Below are 21,461 nucleotides of genomic sequence, written 5' to 3'. Positions count from 1 at the left end.
GTAGAAATCCCGCGTCTCTGATTGGTCGAGGCCGCCAGTCTGATTGACACTTCTATATTGATCAGTCCTCCTGACACTTCTGTATTGATCAGTCCTCCTGACACTTCTATATTGATCAGTCCTCCTGACACTTCTATATTGATCAGTCCTCCTGACAATTCTATATTGATCAGTCCTCCTGACACTTCAATATTGATCAGTCCTCCTGACATTCTATATTGATCAGTCCTCCTGACACTTCTATATTGATCAGTCCTCCTGATACCTCTATATTGATCAGTCCTCCTGACACTTCTATATTGATCAGTCCTCCTGACACTTCTATATTGATCAGTCCTCCTGACATTCTATATTGATCAGTCCTCCTGACACTTCTATATTGATCAGTCCTCCTGACATTCTATATTGATCAGTCCTCCTGACACTTCAATATTGATCAGTCCTCCTGACATTCTATATTGATTAGTCCTCCTGACACTTCTATATTGATCAGTCCTCCTGACACTTCTATATTGATCAGTCCTCCTGACACTTCTATATTGATCAGTCCTCCTGACACTTCTATATTGATCAGTCCTCCTGACACTTCTATATTGATCAGTCCTCCTGACATTCTATATTGATCAGTCCTCCTGACACTTCTATATTGATCAGTCCTCCTGATACCTCTATATTGATCAGTCCTCCTGACACTTCTATATTGATCAGTCCTCCTGACATTCTATATTGATCAGTCCTCCTGACACTTCTATATTGATCAGTCCTCCTGATACCTCTATATTGATCAGTCCTCCTGACACTTCTATATTGATCAGTCCTCCTGATACCTCTATATTGATCAGTCCTCCTGACACTTCTATATTGATCAGTCCTCCTGACACTTCTATATTGATCAGTCCTGCGGGTAAGGAAAGGGTGAATCAAACACCCAAAAACCCCGCCTCCATGGCTGAAGATTGTTCCCTCCAAATTCAGGTGACAGTGTCCCTTTAATAGTGAGCAGCGGGGCACAGCGACGATGATGTCATAAAGGACGTAGACATCTCACGTTTCTGATTCAGCGACGGGCACAGTATCGACATAGATGTCATAATGGTTGCCATGGCGACGATGATGTCATAGGTTGCCTCGAACAATCAGCGACGGGCACAGTCTGCCGCGAATTCTGGAATCATCATTGTCCATATACTACGGGGACATGCATATTCTAGAATACCCGATGCGTTAGAATCGCCATCACCAGATCACATACATAGCCAGCAGCTTTTGTTTTGGCAAAAAGATTTTTTAAGCCGCCACCATAACACGGTAGACACTTTTGGCCGGGCCCTACTCTACTGTAACCTATTAAATATTTGTTAAAATATGCAATACAATTTAGGTATATTTTTATTTATTTTTCAATTTTTAAAATGACCAATAATATCACATAAAAAGAACAAATACCGCTACACCATGACCAGATGACATATTACCACCACAGTGATCGAATAATATCACATACAAAGAACAAATACCGCTACACCATGACCAGATGACATATTACCACCACAGTGATCGAATAATATCCGCTCAGACAGGGTTAATGGCTGCGTTACACCGCATTATGCCGCGGTGTAACGCAGTCCGTTAACGCTTCTATTAAGCCTGTGTGACCAACTTTGTACTATTGATGCTGACTATGCACATGTGGATGTGCAATATATTACGTGGCTGGGCAATATACTACGTGGCTGTGTTATATAATGCGTGAGCTGTGCTATATACTACGTGAGTTATGCTATATACTACGTGGCTCTGTTATGTACTACGTGGGCTATGCTATATTCTATGTGGCTGTGTTATGTACTACAGTACTGTGCAATATACTTGGCTGGGCAATATACTACGTGGCTGGGCAATATACTAAGTGGCTGTGCTATATACTACGTGGGCTGTGTTATATACTACATGGCCTGTGTTATATATTATGTGGGCTGTGTTATACGCTGCGTGGGCTGTGCTGTATACTACGTGGGCTGTGCTGTATCTGTGCATCATGAATCATGGTATGTGTTAAAGGGGGGCCCACTGAGACTCTTTCGCCCGGGGCCCTCAAAAACCTGGAGAAGGCCCTGGCTTCACTGACTGGTCACGCTCGGACGTCCGCGAACAATCAACGATTAGGCGGAGTCCAGCTGTGAATTGGCGCAGAATTTGAACCATTCTTCGCTAATTGCTCGCGCCCGGCCGGCTGAATCCTGTGTATAAATTGCATTATTCTGAAAACTTCATAAATAAACTACATACATATTCTAGAATATCCGATGTGTTAGAATCGGGCCTTGGTCGAGGCCTGGCGGCCTCGACCAATCAGAGACCGGCACAGCATCGACGTAGAAATCCCGCGTCTCTGATTGGTCGAGGCCGCCAGGCCTCGACCAATCAGCAACGGGCACAGCGACGATGATGTCATAAAGGACATAGAAATCCCGCGTCTGATTGGTCGAGGCCGCCAGGCCTCGACCAATCAGCAACGGGCACAGCGACGATGATGTCATAAAGGACGTAGACATCTCACGTTTCTGATTCAGCGACGGGCACAGTATCGACGTAGATGTCATAATGGTTGCCATGGCGACGATGATGTCATAAAGGTTGCCTCGACCAATCAGCGACGGGCACAGTCTGCCGCGAATTCTGGAATCATCATTGTCCATTTACTACGGGGACATGCATATTCTAGAATACCCGATGCGTTAGAATCGGGCCACAATCTAGTATATATATAATTCACTGGAATATGTAGAAATAGTCCAAAGTTATTACAACATAATGTGACAGGTCAGATTTTTAAATTGGGGCTCAGTCAGGAGCATCAATACTGTCAGGCTTCTGTATTCGAACTCTTGATTCTGTGTTCGGTGGTTGGCATTAGTGATTGAGCATCGGGATGCTCGAACACGCTCGTTACTCAATCAAGTATCGCGGGTGCTTGAGCGCCATGCTTGAATCCCCATCCTGCATGTTTTACGGCTGGTAGACGGCCAATATACATTACTGTGATTGGCTGGAAACATCATGTCATCCATTTCAGTGACTTTCCTGCCCCTCCCAACCCTCTTGCTAGGGTCAGCCCGAAAAATGCTTGAGTTTCCAATTGACTTCCATTATACTCGGTACTTGAGTTGAGCATTTCAGTGCTAACTCATCACTAGTTGGAGTCTATCTCCGCTGAGCCACAACTGATACACCTTTTCTTTTGGTATTTTAGTTGTTATCTTTGTTTCTGTTGGTTTTGGGTAACAGGTGTTTTCATTTACTGTCTTTCCTGTCCCCTACTCCTACTGGTGTTTCGTGCTGGTGATAGACTTTGTTGGATTAATTCACTGTGATGTAGTTTGTGTTGTTAAGGACATTTAGGGTAAGTCGCCAACGAGTGGGGGAGACATTGCGTTACCTTGGTGTGCCAACCTCAGCGGTCAGGCAGGTACAGACCAGGGTCAGAGAATGACGTTTCCTAGTCTGAACAAGGACCTGTCAGGTTCAGGTATATGACTTTCTGTTTTGTACGTTACCGATGTGATTGTGATTTGGCAGTCATAACAAATACTAGCTGATGCAGGAAGGGTCTAATACATTCTGAGATACGGTTTAAATAATTTGAAGAAAAGATTTAAACATATTTCAACAGGTCACTTTTCATTCCAAATAATCTGAATAAAAAAAGATATGTACTGAAATGTAATTGTTTGCAGTAGTTCTTCAGCTAATCGTGTGAAAGCCAGATACTGAATTTAAAAGTCAATCCCTTTTATGTCACATTGACCTTTCTAACATATTATTTGTTAATCCAAATGCCTCCTTAGGCAAAGAATGAATATTTCAGAGTCCTATCATTTTACAGATAAGCTGATTATGCATGCTTCTGGTGCTTTGCATTGAGGCTTTATTTTCTCATGCTGGAGCTCCTAGCAGAAATATCTTCTATAAACAAAATAACATTACATACAAGTTTCATGAAGACTCCATGTATTTTTACTAAATAACACAAGATTTTGTTAAAAAAGGATGCAGAGAACTTCAATTAGAATTTCCTAGAACTTACATGTAATACTCAAGTGTTGGAGTGGAACACCTCTCATGGGGTAATTACATTCCCCAGAAAGAACAAATTCGCCAGTCAGCAGTTTGTGAACAAAACAACTTTACGCGAAACCTCATAAATCTTTTCTCATGAGCATACAATACTTACACATTTAAATAACAGTATAACTAATTTCATTGCAGTTTACACAGACGGCAACTAGTTTAATGGTGGTGGGTTCACTATCTACAGCTCTCTCTTATTTGCATTGTTTCCTCACCACCAGTTTGGACTTTTTCTACTCTGCCACACCCTCAATAACTTACAGGTGTTTTATACAATTACATGCAGTCTAACAAAATTTATATTTGTTTCACAACTGGCTCAGTTTCTAATATTTCTGGCATGTTTTTTTAATAGCACAATTCTGACAACAGAAATTAGACAAGTTGAAAATATTTTCTGTTTATATTTTTGCAATCTACAGTGGTTGTGACTAAATTATTAGGCTTTGTGCTTATGTTGCTTTTGGCCTAAACCATGGCCACAAGACTTTGAAGCTAGTAATCCTCTTGCACAAAAACGGCCATTGGTTGCTGCATGTGGGCAAAGATTGTGGCAGCTGCAGCAAGAAAACTACCGTATATACTCGAGTATAAGCCGACCCGAGTATAAGCCGACCCCCCCTAATTTTGCCACAAAAAACTGGGACAACTTAATGACTCGAGTATAAGCCTAGGGTGGAAAATGCAGCAACTACCGGTAAATTTCAAAAGTAAAAATAGATACCAATAAAAGTAAAATTAATTGAGACATCAGTAGGTTAAGTGTTTTTGAATATCCATATTGAATCAGGAGCCCCATATAATGCTCCATAAATTTTGATGGGCCCCATTAGATGCTCCATATTAAAATATGTCCCATATAATGCTGCATAAAGGGTAATAAGGGCCCCATAAGATGCTCCATAGAGATATTTGCCCTATATAGTGCTGCACAAGTGTTATGGCCCCATACAGATGCTCCGTACAGCCACTTGCCCCATATAGTGCTGCACAAGAGTTATGGCCCCATAAGATGCTCCGCACAGTCACTTGCCCCTTATAGTGCTGCACAAGAGTTATGGCCCCATAAGATGCTCCGCACAGCCACTTGCCCCATATAATGCTGCACAAATGTTATGGCCCCATTATAGTGCTCCGTACAGCCACTTGCCCCATATAGTGCTGCACAAGCGTTATGGCCCCATACAGATGCTCCGCACAGTCACTTGCCCCTTATAGTGCTGCACAAGTATGGCCCCATAAGATGCTCTGCACATCCACTTGCCCCTTATAAAGCTGCACAAATATGGCCCCATAAGATGCTCTGTACAGCCACTTGCCCCTTATAGTGCTGCACAAGTATGGCCCCATAAGATGCTCTGCACAGTCACTTGTCCCTTATAGTGCTGCACAAGTATGGCCCCATAAGATACTCTGCACAGCCACTTGCCCCTTATAATGCTGCACAAGTATGGCCCCATAAGATGTTCTGCACAGTCACTTGCCTCTTCTAGTGCTGCACAAGTATGGCCCCATAAGATGCTCTGCACAGCCACTTGCCCCTTATGGTGCTGCACAAGTATGGCCCCACAAGATGCTCTGCACAGTCACTTGCCTCTTATAGTGCTGCACAAGTATTGCCCCATAAGATGCTCCGTACAGTCACTTGCCTCTTATAGTGCTGCACAAGTGTTATGGCCCCATAAGATGCTCCGCACAGCCACTTGCCCCATTTGCTTTTGCTGCCATAAAAAAAAAAAAAATCACATACTCACCTCTCCGTCGCTCAGGACCCCGGCACTTTTACCTGTTCATTGTGCGGCTCCGTCTTCGGCACTGACGTTCAGCAGAGGGCACGCACTGACTACGCCACTGCGCCCTCTCACCTGAGCGTCACTGCTGAAGACAGAGCGACACCCGGACCGAGGAGCAGGTAACTATCGTGCAGCGCAGCGCTCCCCCTCCCCATATACTTACCTGGTCCTGGCGCTATGGGAGGTATTCATTTTTGTAATGAGCGGTGCCATGTGACTGCTCAATACAGGAAGAAGCTGCAGCGCTGGAAGAAGCAGGGATGTCCAGGGACCGCGCCGGGAGCAGGTAAGTATAATTACACAGCCCCCGCTCCCCCTCCTGTGCCGACCCCCAGGTATGACTCGAGTATAAGCCGAGAGGGGGACTTTCAGCCCAAAAAAATGGGCTGAAAATCTCGGCTTATACTCGAGTATATACGGTAAGTTTAGATTTTATATACTTTCACAAGGTGAGGACATATCACTGACACAGTCACACCAGGCCCCGGAGGTAAAGCTTCACCAGCAACTTCATTAGCTAGATGTGCATCTGAGGATGCAGATTCAGCTGAAATGTATTGCACTGCTGGAATCCAGCCATATCCCTGCAATGCAATCCATGCTGCCGGCCAATCAGGCGCCAGCAGCTGACATCGCAGTGACTGGGGGGAGCATGGCAGTGATGTCATGAGCCATGGCGGGGATGCGAAACCAGCTGTCAGCTCCCGCACCAGCTGTAAAAGTGGACCCTGCGTGGCATGATAGTATGTGGGGTAAAGTAAGTAGTATCCTTTGTATTTCATGTATTGTAGGACAAGGCACATTATAGCAGGATGTGGGACATACACTGCTTAAAAAAATAAAGGGAACACTAAAATCCCACATTCTAGATATCACTGAATGAAATATTCCAGTTGTAAATCTTTATTCATTACATAGTGGAATGTGTTAAGAACAATAAAACCTAAACATGATCAACGTAAATAACAGCTAATACCCCACGAAGGTCTGGAGTTGGATTGATGCTCAAAATCAAAGTGGAAAATGAAGTTACAGGCTGATCCAACTTCAGTGGAAATGCCTCAAGACAAAGAAATGATGGTCAGTGCAGCCCTCCAAAGAAATGCCACCCCACACCACTACTGACCCACTGCCAAACCTGTCATGATGAAGGATGTTGCAGACAATAGCTTGCTCTCCACGGCGTCTCCAGACTCTGTCACATCTGTCACATGTGAACCTGCTTTAATCTGTGAAGAGCACAGGGCGCCAGTGGCAAATTTGCCAATCCTGGTGTTCTGTGGCAAATGCCAAGCGTCCTGCACGGTGTTGGGCTTTGAGAAAAACCCTCATCTGTGGACGTTGGGCACTCAGACCATACTCATGAAGTCGGTTTCTAACCGTTTGTGCAGACACATGCACATTTGTGGCCTGCTGGAGGTCATTTTGCAGGGCTCTGGCAGTGCTCCTCCTTGCACAAAGGCTGATGTAGCAGTCCTGCTGCTGGGTTGTTGCCCTCCTACGGCCCCCTCTATGTCTCCTGGTGTACTGGCCTGTCTCCTGTTAGCGCCTCCAGCCTCTGGACACTAGGCTGACAGACACAACAAACCTTCTTGCCACAGCTCACATTGATGTGCCATCCTGGATGAGCTGCACTACTTGAGCCACTTGTGGTAGCATGAAACGGACTCTACAACCCACACGAGTGTGAAAGCACAACCAACATTCAAACATGACCAAAACATCAGCCAGAAAGCATTGGTACTGAGATGTGGTCTGTGGTCCCCACAGAACCACTCATTTATTGAGAGTGTCTTGATAATTGCCAATTATTTCCATCTGTTGTCTATTCCATTTGCACAGCAGCTTGTGGAATTGATTGTCAAACAGTGTGGCTTCCTAAGACAGGATTCCACAGAAGTTTGATTTACTTGGAGTAATATTTTGTTGTTTAAGTGTTCCCTTTCTTTTTTTGAGCAGTGTATATACGAGGATGGGAGAGATATATGAAAATAGGGCACATATACATGAAGCTTGGGCACATACAGTTTTGTGAGAAAGGGTTTGCCCCATTCCTGATTTCTTATTGTTTTGCATGTTGCCACACTTAAATGCTTCAGATCACTAAACAAATTTAAATATTAGACAAAGATAAAACAAGTAAATACAAAAGGCAGTTTTTAAATGACGATGATGTCATAAAGGTTGCCTCGACCAATCAGCGACGGGCACAGTCTGCCGCGAATTCTGGAATCATCATTGTCCATATACTACAGGGACATGCATATTCTAGAATACACGATGCCTGGCGGCCTTGACCAATCAGCGACGAGCACAGCGACGATGATGTCATAAAGGACGTAGATATCCCACGTCTCTGATTGGTCGAGGCCACCAGGCCTCGACCAATCAGCAACGAGCACAGTATCGACGTAGATGTCATAATGGTTGCCATGGCGATGATGATGTCATAAAGGTTGCCTCGACCAATCAGCGACGGGCACAGTCTGCCGCGAATTCTGGAATCATCATTGTCCATATACTACGGGGACATGCATATTCTAGAATGCCCGATGCGTAAGAATCGGGCCACAATCTCGACCAATCAGCAACGGGCACAGCGACGATGATGTCATAAAGGACGTAGACATCTCACGTTTCTGATTCAGCGACGGGCACAGTATCGACGTAGATGTCATAATGGTTGCCATGGCGACAATGGTGTCATAAAGGTTGCTTCGACCAATCAGCGACGGGCACAGCGACGATGATGTCATAATGGTTGCCATGGCGACGATGATGTCAAAGGTTGCCTCGACCAATCAGCGACGGGCACAGTCTGCCGCGAATTCTGGAATCATCATTGTCCATATACTATGGGGACATGCATATTCTAGAATACCCGATGCACCAGGCCTCGACCAATCAGCGACGGGCACAGCATGGCGACGATGATGTCATCATAAAGGTTGCCTCGACCAATCAGCGACGGACACAGTCTGCCGCGAATTCGCCTCGACCAATCAGCGACAGGCACAGTATCGACGTAGATGTCATAATCGTTGCCATGGCGACGATGATGTCATAAAGGTTGCCTCGACCAATCAGCGACGGGCACAGTCTGCCGCGAATTCTGGAATCATCATTGTCCATATACTACGGGGACATGCATATTCTAGAATACCCGATGCGTTAGAATCGGGCCACAATCTAGTATACTATATACAGGAGGAGATGACACACTGGTACATACTAAATACAGGAGGAGATGACACACTGGTACATACTATATACAGGAGATGACACACTGGTATATACTATATACAGGAGGAGATGACACACTGGTATATACTATATACAGGAGGAGATTACACACTGGTATATACTATATACAGGAGGAGATGACACACAGGTATATACTATATACAGGAGGAGATGACATACAGGTACATACTATATACAGGAGAAGATGACATATATATACTATATACAGGAGGAGATGACACACAGGTATATAGAGGAGAAGATGATATACAGCAGGTATCTATATATATAATTGTCTAAGGGTTTTTCCGTCTGTCTGTCTTTCTGTCTGTCTTTCTGTCTGTCTGTCCTGGAAATCCAACATCTCTGATTGGTCGAGGCCGCCAGGCCTCGACCAATCAGAGACCGGCACAGCATCGACGTAGAAATCCCGCGTCTCTGATTGGTCGAGGCCGCCAGGCCTCGACCAATCAGGGACGGGCACAGCGACGATGATGTCATAAAGGACGTAGACATCCCGCGTGTCTGATTGGTCGAGGCCGCCAGGCCTCGACCAATCAGCAACGGGCACAGCGGCGATGATGTCATAATGGTTGCCATGGCGACAATGATGTCATAAAGGTTGCTTCGACCAATCAGCGACGGGCACAGCGACGAAGATGTCATAATGGTTGCCATGGCGACAATGATGTCATAAAGGTTGCCTTGACCAATCAGCGACGGGCACAGTCTGCCGCAAATTCTGGAATCATCATTGTCCATATACTACAGGGACATGCATATTCTAGAATACCCGATGCCTGGCGACCTCGACCAATCAGCGACGGGCACAGCATCGACGTAGAAATCCCGTGTCTCTGATTGGTCGAGGCCACCAGGCCTCGACCAATCAGCGACGAGCACAGCGACGATGATGTCATAAAGGACGTAGATATTCCACGTCTCTGATTGGTCGAGGCCGCCAGGCCTCGACCAATCAGCAACGAGCACAGTATCGACGTAGATGTCATAATGGTTGCCATGGCGACGATGATGTCATAAAGGTTGCCTCGACCAATCATTGACGGGCACAATCTGCCGCGATTTCTGGAATCATCATTGTCCATATACTACGGGGACATGCATATTCTAGAATACCCGATGCACCAGGCCTCGACCAATCAGCGACGGGCACAGCATGGCGACGATGTCATCATAAAGGTTGCCTCGACCAATCAGCGACGGGCACAGTTGTTATGATAAGGTAATTCAGTACCACAATGGACATAGAAGTCAGAGCACATACAGTGACCTGACAATAACCCAAAAACATAGAACGAGCTCTGAGACGTGGGAACTCTGCTGACCGCAATCCCTAATCCTCTCCAACCACACTAGAGGCAGCCGTGGATTGCGCCTAACGCTCCCTATGCAACTCGGCACAGCCTGAGAAACTAGCTAGCCTGAAGATAGAAAATAAGCCTACCTTGCCTCAGAGAAATACCCCAAAGGAAAAGGCAGCCCCCACATATAATGACTGTGAGTTAAGATGAAAAGACAAACGTAGAGATGAAATAGATTTAGCAAAGTGAGGCCCGACTTTCTGAACAGAGCGAGGATAGGAAAGGTAACTTTGCGGTCAACACAAAACCCTACAAAAAACCACGCAAAGGGGGCAAAAAGACCCTCCGTACCGAACTGACGGCACGGAGGTACACCCTCTGCGTCCCAGAGCTTCCAGCAAGCAAGAAAAAACAAATAGCAAGCTAGACAGAAAAAAACAGCAATCAAAATAGCAAAAGCGGAACTTAGCTATGCAGAGCAGCAGGCCACAGAAACGATCCAGGAGGAAACAGGTCCAATACTAGAACATTGACTGGAGGCCAGGATCAAAGCACTAGGTGGAGTTAAATAGAGCAGCACCTAACGACATCACCACATCACCTGAGGAAGGAAACTCAGAAGCCGCAGTACCACTCTCCTCCACCAACGGAAGCTCACAGAGAGAATCAGCCGAAGTACCACTTGTGACCACAGGAGGGAGCTCTGCCACAGAATTCACAACACACAGTCTGCCGCGAATTCGCCTCGACCAATCAGCGACAGGCACAGTATCGACGTAGATGTCATAATGGTTGCCATGGCGACGATGATGTCATAAAGGTTGCCTCGACCAATCAGCGACGGGCACAGTCTGCCGCGAATTCTGGAATCATCATTGTCCATATACTACGGGGACATGCATATTCTAGAATACCCGATGCGCAAGAATCGGGCCACAATCTCGACCAATCAGCAACGGGCACAGCGACGATGATGTCATAAAGGACGTAGACATCTCACGTTTCTGATTCAACGACGGGCACAGTATCGACGTAGATGTCATAATGGTTGCCATGGCGACGATGATGTCATAAAGGTTGCCTCGACCAATCAGCGACGGGCACAGTCTGCCGCGAATTCTGGAATCATCATTGTCCATATACTACAGGGACATGCATATTCTAGAATACCCGATGCCTGGCGGCCTCGACCAATCAGCGACGAGCACAGCGACGATGATGTCATAAAGGACTTAGATATCCCACGTCTCTGATTGGTCGAGGCCGCCAGGCCTCGACCAATCAGCAACGAGCACAGTATCGACGTAGATGTCATAATGGTTGCCATGGCGACGATGATGTCATAAAGGTTGCCTCGACCAATCAGCGACGGGCACAGTCTGCCGCGAATTCTGGAATCATCATTGTCCATATACTACGGGGACATGCATATTCTAGAATACCCGATGCACCAGGCCTCGACCAATCAGCGACGGGCACAGCATGGCGACGATGATGTCATCATAAAGGTTGCCTCGACCAATCAGCGACGGGCACAGTCTGCCGCGAATTCGCCTCGACCAATCAGCGACAGGCACAGTATCGACGTAGATGTCATAATGGTTGCCATGGCGACGATGATGTGATAAAGGTTGCCTCGACCAATCAGCGACGGGCACAGTCTGCCGCGAATTCTGAAATCATCATTGTCCATATACTACGAGGACATGCATATTCTAGAATACCCGATGCGTAAGAATCGGGCCACAATCTCGACCAATCAGCAATGGGCACAGCGACGATGATGTCATAAAGGACGCAGACATCCCGCGTCTCTGATTGGTCAAGGCCGCCAGGCCTCGACCAATCAGCAACGGGCACAGCGACGATGATGTCATAAAGGACGTAGACATCTCACGTTTCTGATTCAGCGACGGGCACAGTATCGACGTAGATGTCATAATGGTTGCCATGGCGATGATGATGTCATAAAGGTTGCCTCGACCAATCAGCGACGGGCACAGTGTGCCGCGAATTCTGGAATCATCATTGTCCATATACTACGGGGACATGCATATTCTAGAATACCCGATGCGTTAGAATCGGGCCACAATCTAGTCTCTAATATTCAGCCAGACCCATAGTAAAGGTTACACATATTAAAGTCACTTGCGCTTTCCCCCAGGGGCAGTGGGGTTCATCAAGAGATTGTTGCCTAGAGCCTGTGGCCGAGGGTTTTGGAGACTCTTATTTTTCTTCTATTTGAGTACTCATTGCAGTGACTATTTGTGAATTGCATGTATATCTTACTAGCAAAGACTTGTGAGGTCTGTTTTAATTTTCTTATTTTCTTATTAAAATATATATTTTAGGGGTTTATTTTAAAAGTTTATTTTTTGTGGGTTTTTGCTCTTGATTGGGACCTCAATCCTATACGTTTTTATGGTTATTCTTTGTGAATTGCTATGGTTGGTTTCCTTTCAGGACCGCTTGATACTAAGAAATGTATGGATGATTCTAGAGAAGCCATCTCCTTTTTGCCAGAAAACATCTTGATGATCCTCAAGTCTTTGAGTAGAATACTCTGTGGACTGCCGAAAAGTGTATGTCCCATTACATCAAGCATAGAAGTAACACAGCATTTCAGAAAAGGAACATCATACCAACAGTAAAATACGGTGGTGGTAGCATGATGGTCTGGGGCTGTTTTGCTGCTTCAGGACCTGGAAAACTGAGTGGGCCAAAATTCCTCCAAAGTGTTATAAAAGACTCATTGCCAGTTATTGCCTACGCTTGATTGCAGTTGTTGCTGCAGTTGTTGCTGCTGTTATTTTTCCCTTAATAATAAAGATTAATTTAAAAACTGCATCTTTGTCTAATATTTAAATTTGTTTGATGATCTGAAAAAGAAACATGCAAAAGAATGGGAAATCAGGAATGGGGCAAATATTTTTTCACAACACTGTATATACCTGGATGGGGCACACTATATCAGGGTGGGGACATTTAAACCAGGATGGGGCACATTATACCTGGAAGGGGACCAGATTGGGTCATATTATACCAGGAAGTGGGACATTATTACTGAAAGGTGCATCCTTTATTACGCATCTTCTCTAGTTATGTGTGGAGCAGTCCTTTATTATGTAGCTTCCTGTTATGTACAGTGCTGTCCCAGTATTACATAGTATCATGTCTTGTTATATTTAGTACAGTCCCTTAAATAGCGTATTCTCATTATTTTTTTAATTCACTTCACCCTCTCTATCACATAGAGTCCTCTCTTGTTAGAGCAGAGCAGGATCTGAGCAGAGAACCAGCCCATCAGGCTCCTCCATCAGAAAAGAAGATTTACCATGCCCCATCAGCAGTCATAAATAATGGAAAGATTCTAGAAAGAAAAAGAAAATATAAAAATTTTGTAAAATAAAAAAAAAATTTACTAAACGGATGTCCATAAAAGAAATAAATTACTGAGCCCCCGTACCTATTTGACACTAACCCTGACTATATTCAGTAAAAAAAAATATTGTAGTAGTTGCTGATTACTACACTACACTTTTACTGTCCCTAATCTAGTACTATCAACTAATTACATTTTTTTAAATTATTTTCTCGCACAAAAAACAAAAAACGGAGGCTGATCAGTGATGTGTCACCGACCAGCGCTCAACAGCTGTAAGACACATGGATGTGGTGCAAGATAAGATGAAAAATAGGAAAAAAATAGATTTTGCCAAAAGCGGCTGTAGAACATACACATGAAGGTGGTCTAAAGGGGGGGGGGGGGGGGGGGAAGAAAGGTAGAAACTTAGACAGGGAGAAAAAAAAGTCCTGAAAAACTGCGAGCATGAGTGCATATCAGTGATTTGTGTCAATGATCAGCGCTCAGCGACTGCAGGACGCACGAAAAGAAAAAAAACCGTTCAAAAATAGAGTAATCAAGTACTGATCATCGCACAACGCAGAAGGAGGGGTGGTGAGGGTGAGCGGGAAAAGGGAGGTAAAGATGATGGAAAGTGGGGATAGGTGGATTGGGGGATTAGGAAAAATCAGGGATCACAATGGATCAAGAACATCTTTCATCTTTCAGAAATCGCAGCAGCAACACTAGTCTTCAAAAAGTTTGTGACACCACAAAGCCCAGCACAGCGCAACAGAACATCACTATCACCACTCTGCCCCCATCCGAAGCTAGAATGAGTTAATCCAGAGCAGTCATGGTGAGGTCAGATCATGTCTGTGCACTTTGATTGGTTCGATCAACGTCATCATCCGATTGCACTAATCAGGGCTGGGCCTGATAAGGCTGGCATTGCTAGGCTCCAGCCTATGATTGGTGCTGCTACAGCACGTATCATAGGCTGAACACCAGTGTTTCAGGCAATTTGAAAATCGCTGTGACTAGCTGTTGTTAGTTGTTCTGAATTTAACAGCCAATCAGCAATCATATTTGCGAGGGTGGGCATCGCTGCGAGTACCAGTGCTCTGGTGTCAGAAAGTTTTAGTTACTCACCGGTTAACGGTGTTTTTCGGAGTCCATGACAGCACTATGGAGAGAGGGGATCCGCCCTTCAGGGACAGGAAAACCTACAGATACATAAGGGCGGCACCTCTCCCACGCATCAGTTGGTTTACAGAGCACAAGAGGACCACCAAGGTTAATAGCATACATAATACACAATGATACAATAACTAACTTATTCACTAACTTATTCACTACCCGTGAATTATATATAAACAAAGGAAGAGGTGTACACCCAGAACTTAAGACGGGAGGGTATGTACAGGTGCTGTCATGGACTCCGAAAAACACCGCTAACCGGTGAGTAACTAAGACTTTATTCGGTCGTCCATGACAGCACTACGGAGAGAATTACAGAGAGTAACTAACTAGGGAGGGACTACAGCTTGCAGCACCCTTACACCAAAAGAGAGGTCAGAAGAGGCACCCAGGTTCAATCTATAATGGTTATAGAAAGTGTTTGGAGAAGACCAAGTAGCAGCCTTACAAATCTGGTCGATCGACACCTCCAATCTTTCCGCCCACGAAGCCGCCATAGCTCTAGTGGAATGAGCTTTAAGACCTTCAGGCGCCGGCTTGCCCCTTGAGATGTATGCCAGCGAGATAGCCTCCTCCATCTAGCTAGAGTAGATTTCGATGCTCTATGCCCTTTCCTACTACCCTGATAGGAGACGAATATGGCGTTATCTATCTTCCAGGGATCGGTTACTGCTAGATACTCCAGGATGCATCTTTTTACATCTAAAGTGTGTAACTTCCTTTCCTTATCGTTAGTAGGATTGGGGAGGAAAGATGGAAGAACTATTTCCTGTGTTCTGTGGAAACTGGACACTACTTTAGGGAGATATGCTGGATCAGGGGATAGTATCACTCTATCATCTCTAAGCTGCATGTAAGGGGGAACTCTGGATAATGCTTGTATGTCACCTATCCTACGCGCCGATGTTATGGCCACCAGGAAGGCTACTTTAAGAGATACATTTTTAATAGAGGCTGAGGAAACTGGTTCAAATGGGGCCTCTGTCATGGCTGAGAGGACTAGGTTCAGGTCCCAAGGCATGACTCTATTCTTCACAATTGGCCTAGACCGTTTTGTTGCCCTGATGAATCTGCTGACCCAGTGATTCTCAGCAATGTTGCAGCCAAAGAGGGCCCCTAAGGCTGATACCTGCACTTTAAGAGTATTTGGGGATAACCCCATATCTAACCCCCTTTGTAAGAATTCCAAGATCTGGACAATCGGTATTGACTGTCCAGCTGTTGCCCCTGAGTTCCGAAGAAATCTCTTCCAGATTCTGACATAGATTTTTGTGGTTATCATTTTTCTGCTTTTCAGCAGCGTGTTAATGAGGGCCGGCGAGAACCCCCTATCTTTCAACAGCGCCCGCTCAAAATCCACGCCGTCAGATGAAGGCCAACCACCCGAGGATGGTAGACTGGGCCCTGGGATAGGAGATCCGGAATGTTTGGCAAGACCCATGGATCGGATATCGACATAGCCCTCAGGCATGGAAACCACGTCCTTCTGGGCCAGAAGGGGGCAATTAATATTACTGTGGCTTTGTCCTTCCTGATTTTCCTCACCACCAGAGGAAGTAGAGACAGGGGAGGAAAGGCGTAGGCTAGCCTGAAGTTCCAGTCTATGAGGAGGGCGTCTACTGACAGGGGATTTTCTCTGGGGTTCAGAGAGCAGAATTGTGCCACTTTCCTGTTTTCTTTTGTGGCAAACAGGTCTACCTCTGGCTGTCCCCACCTTTCCACGATGAGGTTGAAGATGGAGCCGTTCAGGGACCACTCTCCCTGCCTCAATGTGTTGCGGCTTAAGAAATCCGCCGTAGTGTTTTCTGCCTCTCTTATGTGTAGAGCCATCAACGAGAGAAGATGTTGCTCTGCTAGATGAAACAGACGATCTGCTACACACATCAGGGATCTGGAACGAGTCCCGCCTTGGTGATTTATGTATGCCACGGTGACCCGATTGTCCGAGAATACCCGCACGTGGTGGCCCTGTAGATAGACAAGGAGTGATTTAACCGCCTGTTCCACAGCCGTTAACTCCTTTAGATTGGAAGACATCTCCATCTGACCATGATCCCAAAGCCCCTGGACCAATGTATCCCCCATGTGAGCCCCTTACCCAGAAGGGCTAGCGTCCGAGGTGACAATACGAGTTATATTATATTCCCAGGGGACCCCTGTGGACAGATTCCCTTGATCTAGCCACCATCCGAGGGATATAATAGCGTCTTGGGATAGGGTCAGCAGACTTTCCAGACATCCCCCCAACCTCTTTTGATGTAACAGCACCTCGCCCTGAAGTATCCTCGTATGATACTGAGCCCATCGGACCGCTGGAATACAGGACGAGAGGGAGCCTAACAGAGACATGGCTTTCCTGAGAGACATGGTGGGGTTTTTAGAGGCATTCAGCACCTGAAGGTGCAGGCGATCAATTTTTCTTGAGGCAAACGGCATTCCTGAACCTGGGAATCCAGGGTCAGGCCTAAAAATCGCTGCACCGTCATGGGCTGTAACCGTGATTTTTTAACGTTTAGCATCCAACCCAGATGCTCTAGAGCTGACATCACTTTATGTAATTACTCCAGACAGTGATCCGCCGTTTTACCCACGATAAGGAGATCGTCCAGGTAGGGGATTATTAGAATGTTGGACTCATGCAGGTGCGCCATAACTTCCGCCATTACTTTGGTAAATACCCGAGGGGCGACCGAAATACCAAAGGGAAGGGCCCTATACTGGAAGTGTTTGACTACCCCATCCAACCGTACCGCCACCCTCAGGTATCGTTGGTGACCTGCATAAATAGGGATATGGTAATAGGCGTCCTTCAAATCCAATACTACCATAAAGCAGTTTTTAAACAGCAGCTTTATTGCGGTGTTAATAGTTTCCATTTTAAAGGATTGAACGGTCAGAAAATTATTCAGCGCTCTAAGGTTAATAATTGTTCTGAAGGAGCCGTCCGGTTTACTTATTAGGAATAGAGGAGAGTAGAAACCACTACCCTGTTCTCCTTCCGGAACCTCCGACAGGAAATTTTTATTGAGCAGGTCGTGAACTTCTGCTTCCAGGGCCGCCTGTTCCACTGGAGAGGACCTGAGAGGGGTGATAGTCTACCTCCCACCGGGGCGACTAGTCATTGGGGTGGTTTTTTGATTTCACGGGATGGCTCCTGACGTCCTCCACCTCCAAACATGAACCCAGTACCTTTCTTCTTTTTATCGTCCCATCTGCTCTGGTCTCTGGCTGGTCTCCTCTGAAAGAATCTTTTCCCTGCGAAGGGGCGCCTGTACGAAGTAGTTGGTAGATTGGGAAACTTCTTCTTCTCGTCTCCGGCTTTCTCTAGCAGTTCGTCTAGGACTGGCCCAAACAGGTATTCCCCTTCGCATGGGATAGAGCACAGATGGGATCTGGATTGAAGGTCCCCCGGCCAACATTTCAGCCATAGGGCCCTGCGTGCTGCGTTTGATAATCCTGCCGCTCTAGCCGCCATTCTTGCCAATTTAGATCCTAGCTGATCCAGCCAGACCATCATTGATCTAGCTGCACATGTCGCAGCTACAGCAGGTCTCAAGGCACCCGCCGACATCTCCCATGTCCCTTTAAGGAACGAGTCAGCCTTTTTATCGAGAGGATCCTTTAGGGAAGCCATGTCGTCAAAGGGGATAGAAGATTTCTTAGATGCCTTAGACACCGCCGCGTCTAATTTTGGTGCCTTATCCCATGTGTTCACCATGGGGTCCTCAAAGGGGTATGTTCGTTTAAAGGCCGGTGGAAAAGAGCCTTTTTTCTCTGGCTTTTTCCATTCCCTTTTAATGAGGTTTTGGACCTTGTCATTGAGCGGAAAAGACCTACGTTTTTTAGGGTCTAGACCGCCAAACATTAGGTCCTGTGCTGAAAGTTCTGGCCTTTCATCCGCCACCCCCATGGTGGATCTAACTGATTTAATTAGTTTGTCCATTTGGTCCAACGGGAAACAGAAACGGTTAGACTCTTCTTCCGAAGAGGACGCTGAGGAGACAGAGGCGTCTGAATCATTCTCCCTACTTGGGGCAGTGGACGAATCCGAATTTGAGGCGCTAGGCTCCCTTCTCCTTTTGGAAGGCTCCCCCCGGGACAGGGATTTCAGGGAATCCTTCACCTCCTTTCTGATAATCTCCCTAAGATTTGATGTGAAATCGGGAGACTCCTCCGCCACCTATGGGAGCGGAGAAAAGGCTATGTAACTCATCCGGTGCTACCGCTATACAGTATCCCATTCATCTATTTCCTACCGTCTGCCGCACACACGACTGACAAAGTCTTTTAGGGCAGGGGTCCCCAACTCCAGTCCTCGAGGCCCACCAACATGTCATGTTTTCAGGATTTCCTTAGTCTTGCCCAGGTAATAATTGCATCACCTGTGCAATGCAAAGGAAATCCTGAAAACATGACCTGTTGGTGGGCCTTGAGGACTGGAGTTGGGGACCCCTGTTTTAGGGTAGGCGTCTGGCAAAGGGCAAGCGCATACCGCGCACTCCTTGTTTTTTGATTTACCAGCGCTTTTTTCCCCTTTGGAAATAAACATAGGAAAAGACTGCATCAGGGTACATTCACGAAGATCTCTTACCCAGGCAGTAGCGGTAGGTACCGGATTACTGGGGGGTCGGTCCAGATCCTTCTGCCTTGATCTGCGACTGGCCTGATTACTGCGCCCGCGGGTCTTCTGCTGGCGGTTCGCATTGGTCTCCGAGGATCTGTCCTGCTCCTGCTCCAGCAGATCAACGGCAGCTTCTGGCACATCCATAGCTGCAGATGGCTCAAAAGCAGCTCTGGCAGCAATCTAATCGGCTATATATAGCCCTCCCCCAACCGGAACATGTGCAGGTGTGTATGGCCAGTAATCAATCCCCCCCCTGTCCCGGACCCTGCTCCACCCTCCCCCGCCCCTGAACGCTCCCCCCCTGCCGCTCCTACCGCATGCAGGACCGCGGCATCCCCAGCTGAAGCCGGCCGGCATCTGGCGTCACTTCCGGAAACGGCCAGAGCGCTCAGGGACGCACCCGGAAGCCGGTGACGGCGTCGCCGGATCCCCCAGCCGCACGCCGCCATACCATCACCGCACGCAGCTCCAGCACAGCGGTGATCGCGGCGGAAGCCGGCGCCCGACACCCGGATCCACCCCGATCCTAAAGGAGCGCAGAGGGGCGCTCCGGGAAGCCTGCGCCGCATGGATAGGACCAGAGGTAGGGAGGACAGGGCACGGGAGAGCGAACGGACCGGGGGGGGTGGAGACATACTCACCTTGCTGGCCGCAGTGACAGACCTCCTCCGGACGCTGCTCCCCTCTGCACCGCTCACTGTCGTGGAGCCCTACCCGGGCCCACCGTGGCGCTTCCAGGGACCCGCACTGCCCGAGGTAGGAGACCCCCTCGCTACCTGGGTCGGACAGCCGGCCTGGGTGCTTGATAGGTGAACTGAAGACAAATCTGTAGGGAATCCTGTCCTCCAGGAACAGGAAATCAACTGATGCGTGGGAGAGGTGCCGCCCTTATGTATCTGTAGGTTTTCCTTTTCCTGAAGGGCGGATCCCCTCTCTCCGTAGTGCTGTCATGGACGACCGAATAAACAGCATGCACCTTCATGCGATCACCGTTCATTTAGTCACTGTGATTGCGTGAATGACATGACGTATATATGCTTCATTGGTCTCGTTAAAGATCAGGTGAGAGACCAAAACTTGAGACAAGTGCAGTGTAGCTGCACTTGTACATGGGAGAGAACTGTCTATCACTTGCAGCAATCAAGGAAGAAGGGGAGGGCTGGACTAGTCTTGCACTGGCTATGGTTTACAGCCTTCCTGATTGTCCAGATCATTTAAGTATATTTTCTATGAAGTAGCATTCCAGAGAAAAATATACTTGGTTGAAATCATGCAGTATGGACAGCATGAATCAGATAACAGGTTCCGTTGATGTGTATTTTTGGGTGCCATTGTTTACATTACAAAACTTGTAAGAAATATTTGAATTTGAATTTATAAGAAGGAAATCTAACAGCCAGTAGTACTTGCAATTTTAGCAAAAGGCTGAATAAATGTAATATGTATATTTGTATATTGAGGTTATATCGTGAAAGACAAAACATTTACTAGAAATATAGTTATAGTGCTCAGGATAAATAAAAATCTCATTGGACACAAGAACAATTTCCAAAATTTTGACAAAACTGAGTCACTTCTGACAGAAGCCATGAGTCAGGGTACTTTATAATCAGAGGGAAGAGACAAAGGCCCAGTCCTAGTCAGGTAACTGTCCGAGGTCAAACTATCAGGACGAGAGGGAATCAGAGCAAAGTGGTCAAAGAGGAGGGTCAGAATGAGGTCGAAGGTAAGACAGCGCAAGATCAACAAGCAAAATACTTGGCACAGAGAAAACTAGTCACACTTAATTGAAGCTACAGATGGTA

At 46.6% G+C, this 21,461-nt stretch overlaps 1 protein-coding gene across 1 annotated transcript in view; it reads right to left on the bottom strand.

Annotated features, from left to right (window-relative positions):
- Positions 1-21,461, bottom strand: part of CRYBG2 (crystallin beta-gamma domain containing 2) — a 387,765-nt gene that overhangs the window by 251,550 nt on the left and 114,754 nt on the right. The window lies entirely within an intron of this gene.

Source organism: Ranitomeya imitator, chromosome 3 (genome assembly GCF_032444005.1).
Source record: "Ranitomeya imitator isolate aRanImi1 chromosome 3, aRanImi1.pri, whole genome shotgun sequence".
Classification (NCBI taxonomy): Eukaryota; Metazoa; Chordata; class Amphibia; order Anura; family Dendrobatidae; genus Ranitomeya; species Ranitomeya imitator.
The sequence above is the reverse complement of the archived record's forward strand: the minus strand, read 5'-3'. Positions and strand labels throughout refer to the sequence as shown.